General features: G+C 34.5%; 1 protein-coding gene across 3 annotated transcripts in view; it reads right to left on the bottom strand.

The window, feature by feature from the left end:
• LOC106879468 (synaptotagmin-1) overlaps nucleotides 1–10296 on the bottom strand; it is a 467346-nt gene that overhangs the window by 108485 nt on the left and 348565 nt on the right. The gene's annotated exons all lie outside the window — the stretch shown is intronic.

Here is a 10296-nt window from a genome sequence, read left to right as displayed (position 1 = left end):
ATATATATATATATATATATATATATAAATATACACTTACAGTAGTTCTATCAAAGAAAACTTTACTATCATTATTAGTTATTTGTTAATTAATTATTTTCAATTATGCAATTCATTCCCTAATTAACGTTTGATCAATTACATGATGAATTAGTTTATCAAACTTCTTTCGGCCGCATTGGTGATTTCATCACTACCATATTCTCATTGACGTAAGTCTGTCACAATGTATCCACATTATATAAGACATCTGCATATTCTGTGGCATGTCTTACACACACACACGCGCGCGAGCAGAAGAGGGTACTGTGTTGTCTTTTTTTTTTTGAATTGCAACAAGGTTATGTTGTTTATCTATATGTGGTACAACTCTCGCTTGTGCGTGTACATTGCTGATAGTATAATACTGAAACTCAGCATACACTTTGATGCATAACTATTATCTTCTGCTTCCTGAAAAAATTATATCTTATCCTATTCCTCAGTCACGAGCGAAGAAAAACGCTTCAATATAGACATACATTGTACGAGATATTAATGCAAATATGCATGGATAGAGTAGCACGATCCAATACGCAAATATCCATACACACACGCACATTCGCAAATATATTTATATAATACTTATGTATGAATATCTATCTATCTATTTCTCTTTGTTGATATACATATATATATATATATGTATGTATACATATACGATACATACGCATTTAGACATACACACATACACATAAACAAACACACACTGTCTTAACGACATAAGTGCTACCCACGACATTATAGAATCCTGACAAATAATATAAAATAAAGACAAATAAAGAGCCGAAAATTCGGCAAGACTGAAACATTTACATCCAAATAATCGACTTGAAATTTCTCCTAAAATATCTACGTTTTCTGAAATCTCTTTCTGTTTCTTTTCTTTGTTTTCAATAGTTGTTTTTCTTTTTCTTTTTTTTTTGTAGTAACCATTCATATTTTTTTTCTTATATTCTGACACGATTTAGTAGAAAGTAACATCTCTTGTGGATTTTCCTCAGATATTCTTAGTGTATTATATTACTATTCACACGCCATGTAAGATAGTTAATTTATTTGTTTACTCTCTTTTACTCTTTTACTTGTTTCAGTCTTTTGACTGCGGCCATGCTGGAGCACCGCCTTTAGTCGAGCAAATCGACCCCAGGACTTATTCTTTGGAAGCCTAGTACTTATTCTATCGGTCTCTTTTGCCGAACCGCTAAGTTACGGGGACATAAACACACCAGCATCGGTTGTCAAGCGATGTTGGGAGGACAAACACAGACATAAAAACACATACACACATACATATATATATACATATATACCACAGGCTTCTTTCAGTTTCCGTCTACCAAATCCACTCACAAGGCTTTGGTCGGCCCGAGGCTATAGTAGAAGACACTTGCCCAAGATGCCACGCAGTGGGACTGAACCCGGGACCATGTGGTTGGTAAGCAAACTACTTACCACACAGCCACTCTATCATGAAGAAATAACATTTGTCAGAGTCATAAATAACATCAGAATTCTAAGTCACAAAATCTAGGTTTAATTTTGTGGTAACTTTCGAGAATAAATGTTTGTTTATTTTATTTTTTATCTCTCTACGAAAAGTTGAGATTTTGATGATGTGCTTTAGAATTTATTTCCGATTTTGACGAATCACATCCGGTTTCGATTCTTATATATTTCATATATTTTCCGAATATATCTTTATAAAGTGTGAACATTATATGATCTAATTTGTGTCTTTGCATTTATGCTGCCATTTTTTTATACGTATTAGAACAAAATAAATTAATAACTGCGAAGGTTTATTTTTGCATTCTGTTGTCTATTGTGTATAGGGTTGACATCAAAATAACTGATATTAATGTAAAATATTTGGGTAGGTTGAATACAGAACGCATGTAAAACAGTAAAGATGAACGCATTTTCTCATAGCTTTGCTGTACCTTTTTTGATACTTCCCCTCTTTCTGTAATATCCATATATTACATTGAATGGGCGGGGGACCTCAATGAGCACAATCGATTTATTGAACATAACAGCCAAATTAGCGCCCTCACTACAAAACCACATAAATTCTTAAATGGATGTATAAAATGAATATTCATATATATGTTTATGCATTTGTAGAAAAATGGACGCTTCGGTCTTACACATCTTTATGTAGTTATACCTTAAAAGATACTGGAATGGTTTGAATCATAAGGATTCTGTACGATATGGGTTAACCTAAACCTTAACATTAACAGCAAGACTATAACAATAACAACTGTTCTAGTAACAATCTATTCCTAAATTTCATCCCTAAAAGTTTTATATCAGCAGGTCTTCATTGGGCTGGAATATTCCAAATCCTGACTACACGAATAGTTTACCTGAAATTTAACACATTCACCTAAATCTTTTTCATTTCACACACACACACACACACACACACACACACACACACACACACACACACACACACACACACACACACACACACACACACACACACACAAACACACACACACGTGTGCGTGTTCTCTAAACTATTTAATAAGTTTTTGAATGTTCCAATTCAAAAAGAAACATACAAAAGAAAAGCAATGATATAAAGTCAACGCAACTGTGCGTGAGGGAAGTTAAAGATGTTTTTTTTTTTTTAAGGAAATACCTTTTGTTAAAAAATATGGATGAACTAAAAAATATTGAAAGGAATGACGAATATAACAGAGACAAAGCGAAAATGGAGGAAAGTGTTTTTCAGCAACGTGAGAATGTATTTAAGAAAATAAGCATGATCAACTTTCGGGCAGGTAGAGAGATGAGTTGAACTGTGTTTATGTATGAGTGCAATGCTATGTGTGGATGTGAAAATATGCAACAGCGCTATGTAAAAGTACAATGGTGTGTCTGAGGCATCATAGGTAAATGGCATCAGACGGCTGACATACCAGAGGACACTTGCACTATGGTAATATGCATATGTAAGGGCGAAACAGAATTTATGTTTGTATTTATGTGTGCGTATATGCATGTGTGCGTACATATATATGCATACATTAACGAATACAATACATACATACACGCTTGTATGTATATATATATATATATATATATATATATATATATATATATATATATATATATATATATATATATATATATACCTTCGGGTGATACGACTGACGTTCCCTTAATGACATCTTAATTTCAGAGAATACTTGATTTTAAATTATTTCTCATTATTTGAAGCTGGTTGTTTTGTTATAAGGCATTTATTTAATTTTTCTTGAACACAAGATGTGTTCAATAAATAATTTCTCTTGTACACTATTTCATATACTTTTGTGCAACGCGGTGAGCTGGCAGAAACGTTAGCACGCCGGGCGAAATGCTTAGCGGTATTTCGTCTGTCTATACGTTCTGAGTTCAAATCCCGCTGAGTTTGACTTTGTCTCTCATCCTTTCAGGGTCGATAAATTAAGTACCAGTTGCGTACTTGAGTTGATCTAATCTGGCCCCATCCCCCAAAATTTCAGGCCTTGTGCTTAGAGTAGAAAAGAATATACTTTCGTGCGTCTTTATTATGCGCATACGAGCCACTGGCCCTCCTAAGTTATTTAACTACGACATAAAAGATACCTACTATACTTGAACGTGTCGATGTCTCACGTCAGCTGGAGTTAAGGTTGAATTGATATGTTGATTATGTCTATTTTGGCTGAAACATATCTCCACAGTTGTCTTCTTTTCTCCAAACAATCACACTGACTGTTCTTTAATGACACGTCATATTTTAAGAATCCTTGGTTCTTGATATTACCTTCCTTTCTTAATTGGAGTTCGTAGCAAAGTGTCACGTTGAATTTGATTACTATTCTCTTTTAACAGAAGATAAATTTAGGGTATCTAGAATTTCTCTTTATGTTAGAATTTCTCTTTCATATGTACATATGTACATGAAATTATTTTAAATTGTTAGTTGCTATGTAGTTACAAATCTCATCAGTCAATTTTAAGCGAAATGCATTCATGGAATACAATTTGTCCCCATATATAGGGATGAAAATGGTTGTGACAGATCAAGTTGTTAATCACTTGAAATGTACTTATTAAATTCATTCAAAATATCTGTAAGTGGTTTTTGTGACAATTCCTAATAGCAATTAACTTATCGCTGTTTGTATAAGATGGTTTTAATGCAATACGAGAAGAGAAGAATTTTAATCTGAACAGTGATTCAAAAATATCTGGTAAAGCGTACAGCATCACAGCATGCTACTGATTATATCATACATACATACAGCCGAGATAACTCAGTTGGGAGAGCGTTAGACTAAAGATCTAAAGGCCCCCGGTACAATCCTGTGATTTGGCACCTGTGGCTGATAATTTGAGGCGCCGACGTAGCTGTGTGGTAAAAAATATTGTTTCCCAACCACATGACTCCGGGTTCAAATCCAGTCTCGGGCCAACCAAAGCCTTGTGAGTGGATTTGGCTGATGGAAACTAAAAGAAGCCCGTCGTATATATATATGCGCGTGTGTGTGTGTGTGCGTGCGTCTGTATTTGTCCTCACCACCGCTTGGCAATTGGTGACGGTGTGTTTACGTCCCTGTAACTTAGCAGCTCAGGAAAATAGACTGATAGAATAAGTACCAGGTTTCCAAAAGAAATAAGGAATAGAGTAGATTCATTAGACTAAAATTTCTTGAAGGTGGTACACCAGCATGGCTGCAGTCTAATAAATGAAAGAAGTAAAACATAAAAGATACACACACATAAAACTATTCTATCTTTATATGTATACACACACACAAACACAATCACACACGCACACACACACACAAATAAGAATGTATATATAACGGGTCACAAACAACTTGTAAAATGTTTCATCTGACGATCAGAAATATGACGTCTACAACCGTACTCCTCCTTCAAAAACACTGAACTCAATTTTAGGGCTTGTACACATATTAATCTGATGTTTAAAGACCGCAGATTTCATTCACAATTCACTGGTCACCTGGAAGTTATAGAAAAACATGAACCCGAAATCGTGATTGTGAACAAAATTCTTAACCATGAAAGAATACGTAAAATTTTAGCCATCAGTCGCAAGCGATTATGGAGTGGGTCGTATTTAGTTGTAAGCAGACATACATTATCTGCCCTACTACCCTCAAACCAGTGAAACATCGAGAAAAGGACACTGCACCAGCACTGGAGTGGTTCTTATTTTCGGCTGAGCAGAGAGACACAGGGTGAAATGAACTGCCATGTTCAAGGAAACATAACGCTTCGTGGTCCAGGAATCGAACCCTCGACGTTATGGTCGTGAACCGAAAGCCTTAATTAATATCCGTCCATTAATACATACATCATGTTCGTCAATCGGAGTGCCAAGGATCATCTATTCATCCTTAAGGTTCACTGATGACTTGGCTCAGTGACTTTGCTTAAAGTGATGAATCGCGCACCGTCAACCTTACTATCTCGTCCGTGACCATCTTCAATCAAGTGTAAAAACCAGGTCAAGACGACAGGAAGGCGAATCTTTAATTCATATACTACAAATGATCATGATATCTGGGTCAATTAAAATTGACAAGACGTTGTTAATACTTAAAGGATGATGGTTTTAAAAAAAGATACTTTCCATCACAACATTGCTACCGAGTAGGTATCCAGTCAAAATTTACTCTAAACTGAAAAGGGAGAAGAACATACACACATACAGATACACACACACACACACACACACAAACACACACATATATATACACGTAGATGCCTACATCTACGCGCGCATACATGTGTGAATGTGTCTGTATATAAATAAATAAATATATGTTTGCGTCTGTGTGTGTGCGCGCTTGTAAATACATGCATGTATATGTTTGCATGCATATATGTATGTAACTCTAAGAAAATTTATCAAAAGCATTCGTGAAAATATAAAATTATTGATAGCTTAGTCAGAAGTACAAATTGGTTGGAAGACACAGAATGTCAAATGTATTGGTCAAAAAAACCAACTGATTCTTAACCCTCTGATGGAAGTAGTTACAGAATATTAACCGTAATCGAATGTATATAAATGAATTTTATATTATGCACACAATTCGATATGTGGCTAAGTAAATCATTAGTGATGACCATGAAATATATAAATTTACATCAGGAATTCGTTAGTATTCTTTCGAAAGTTATGTTGGACCGACTGTAATGAGACGAGGTCGAATGCATTTGTCAAGAAATATAAGTTTTTGAATTGCTCTGGTCGTGTGACAATTAGAAATAATTATTATTAGATTGATGCGGGTTGATGGATTCATAGGACGCGGAACAAAATATTCTGCAGCAATCATTTAGCTTTGGTGATTATATCTTACCATTTTCAACTTTGTTATTCTTCATAGGCTGATAAAATAAATACAAGTGTGATTATAGTTTAATATAAACTAATAGATTTTATTGCACCATAAAGTTTGTGATATGATTTAATCGATTATAAATGTACAATCATGTGTATATGATACAATGATTACCATTACAGTGAAGGAGTTATAACACTAATATATACTCCGTACTAAAGACTACAGGTAACAAAACCAAAACCAAATGGAAATGGATTTCATTTGATGACTAATTTGTTCTTATCATTATATAATTACAATTAGTTATTTAAAAATTAGTCGAGATTAGGTTTCAATGTATTTCTTATGTTTATTATCTTACTGCATGACAGATATTTCAAAGCGAATTGAAATTATATTTTATTTAAAAAGCAATGTTGTCATATTTCAAAAATACAATGTCATTTGTAAAAGAATTAGTCGATATTAAGATCCATTGCATTTGTTTGACTTACTATGAATGTTTCTTTTGATATCTAATACCTATGAATATACTGTCGATGAATGTGTTGTATCATATAAATATATACATGCGTTAACATATATATGTATATATTTATATAATGGGCATTACTACAGAAAAACTAATAATGCCACACGCTGGACTTCTCAAAATAATCACATTTAGTACCGAATGCGAGGAAAAACAACCAAACAGAAGACGACCAACTTTCTTTTAAAAAACTTTAAAAAAACTCTTTTTAAAAGAAAGTTGGTCGTCTTCTGTTGGTTGTTTTCCCTCGCATTCGGTACTAAATGTGGTTATTTTGAGAAGTCCAGCGTGTGGCATTATTATTTTTTCTGTAGTAATGCCCATTATATAAATATAAACGAATAATTATATTCTTGGGAATAGAAATTTCCCTTGTGAATTTCTTTACACACTGGCTTCTTGATAAAATTCTTGTAAAAGAGTTTTATCCCCTTTTGAATTTATATATGTATATATATATATATATATATATATATGCATAGTTACATAAAGACACTCACATTTTTTGGTATATTCATATATACAACACCAGATGATGGAAGTCAACTCAGCAGTGAATATGACCATAACTTACTAATGAGCAGCAAAATGAAGATGATTTCTTTTTCACTTTAGTTGTTGACTTACAACTTTTAAGAAAATCTGTTACACAAGTGTCTCTTCTCCGTTAAATGCAATGCAACATCATTAGATGTTTCTTCACAACGTCAAGAGAAAGAAAACATTGATTACATGATTTAAAGACACATGTTAAATCAGCTGGCAAAAACTTATGTTTTGGTTCGTGCACTTCAGAGTCTTTAACGAAACCAGTATTAGAAAAACAAACCGTTACGACTTGAAAATATAAAATGGTTTATAGATACCTATGATGTTTTCTTTCCTTGTATCTTATTTCAAGGTTGCATGTTTAATAGGTTTCTCTTTAATGCTCATAGGCGCATTTAGTACCTTTCCTCATTAATGCCCTAACAGTTGATAATTTTTCTAGACCTCTCATATAACGATTCACTTCTTAACCACAGTATTAAAGAGAGCATTGTAATTTAAATGTATTTTTTCAAATGGATATTTCCCTCGTAATTGCTCTCCACAATAAAGACGCTTCACATGTTTTTATATTCCATATATGGTCAGTAAGGTGTGCACACCCCATTCTGTTATGTCGAAAGATAGCTTTAATAGTTAGGAAAGGTGGTAACCCCAAGATTTCTGAATCAGTTTCGTAGTCTAGCCATGATATAAGCAATTATTTTTGAAAACTACTTCAACTGCTTATCATATTTATAACATATAGTCAACGTTTGACAGTCGTACAACAGACAGAGAAAAATGGACGTTTCGAAAATAGAACTTTTTGTCTCGTTTTTTTTTTATAACTCGTGGAGATCTCAGACAAGATTGTGATGTTTCAAAACATATATGTTTGGCTGAAATATTCGATACCTCTATCGATCTGTGTGTGTGTGTGTGTGTGTGTGTGTGTGTGTGTGTGTGGGTGCGTGTGTGTGTGTGTGTGTGTATGTGTAATATATATATATATATATATACATGCATGTATGTATGTATGTACTGCTTTGTGTGTGGATGCACATATTTATGTGCATATATACACACATATATATAGACAAATACAAGTATATACATATATGTATATTTACATACATGTGTGCGTATTTGTATGGTTATGTATAGGTGTGTGTATGGATGTTTTTTTGTATGCTTGGATGTGTAGGATATACGTTTGGGTGTTAGGTCTGGAGGATTATGTGGAAGGGTAGTAGAATGGTGGTTTGTTTATAGGTTTTTGAACAAGATAGCGTACATATTAGTGTGTTTGTATATGTGTGTATATAAGTGGTTGTTACGTTCATGCCGAGGGTAGTGTGTAGTGCGTGGTATGTTCAGCAAATGCGGATGCATAAATTTATGGAGTTGTATATGTAATCTGTGAAATGTTGTGTAAAACTGTGGGTTACTATGGTGGGATGGATATAGGAGAATAGAATACAGTGTAGTAGGAGAAGAGTTATGTTATACTGACCATATTATTCCTACCTAAAGGGGTGGAGCAGCCAATGAAAAATTTGAAGCAGGAATTAGGGGATCCATGACGTGATATCATACTACCTTGAGAGAGGGTAACTGTGTATGTAGTTGAAGTGAAATGTCAGGCAACTGGTTATGTGGTACTGCTAGGCGGATGTTACTTAAATGTTCAGCGATATGATCCCCTAAACTAAAGCCACTTATTGCAATATATAGGAGACAACAGAACCGATATTTAAGGGGATACAGATCGTTTTTTGGGGTGCACATTAACTGGACTGGTAAGGGATATGGAAGCGACTTTGGTTAGATTCAAGCTTAATGGTGTTCTGTGTGTAAGGGCTAGTGTTACACCGGGTTCAGTAGTAGGGAACTGTTTCATGGTTGTGAGATTCGTTGCTGGTAAGGAGTATTAGAAAATATATAAATTAAAAGTTCATGCTAATTTGGGGTCTTTTTTAAACCGGGGGAAGGATTTTCCATGTCATATGGAGTAGGGGAAAAGTGCGCAAGAAGAGATAAAAGTATTAAGATGTAAATTGAGGAGAAAATCAAAGAATTGAGGGTGGGGCGAATTTAGGTAATGAGTACGAAAATATGATTACTGATACAGATGTAGCAGCGAGCAATATTGAAAATGGTTTGGAGATGACCACGACACACATATTGCAAGGTCTTGGGGTCGAACTGGATTTCAAAATCGTGATTATGACTACAGAGGTGAAGAAGTGTCGGATAAGCGCAAAGAGGATGGAAGATTTGAAGTGCTTTGGAATAGGAAGAGGCGAAGTCAATGTAAGAGTGGCAGTTTATGGAACACAGACGTGGAGAGGATTGTGTAATCAAAGGTGGTAAAAGTCAACATAGCAGCTATGTGAAAGGGTGCGATGAAGCTGACGAGTATAGGTGAAAAATCTGGTTCCGAAGCAATTATCAATGCACCTACCATACAATTCCAGGACAAAACTTTGAGCCTCGACGTCTCGAAGTATACAACAAAAAGTTTAGCATAGCTTGGACGCATTACACACACACACACACGCACACACACACACCCACACACACACACACACACACACACACACACACATGTATGTATATATATTGTTGCATGTGAGGATGGTCATGTTGCCAGTTTAGCCAATGAAAACACATGCACTATATATTTGGTGTTCACTTGATTCAACTTTATTTTATATAAATTGTATTTAGGCCAGTGTTCCTAAGTCACATTTCTGTGACATCATCAGTGGTCCTTTGTTTTGTTCTTTCTTTTTTGTGCCTCTCTTTACTAACCATGTGCCATTTTGT

This window comes from Octopus bimaculoides, chromosome 1 (genome assembly GCF_001194135.2).
Source record: "Octopus bimaculoides isolate UCB-OBI-ISO-001 chromosome 1, ASM119413v2, whole genome shotgun sequence".
In the NCBI taxonomy this organism is placed as follows: Eukaryota; Metazoa; Mollusca; class Cephalopoda; order Octopoda; family Octopodidae; genus Octopus; species Octopus bimaculoides.
This window is presented reverse-complemented; position numbering and strand designations above follow the sequence as displayed.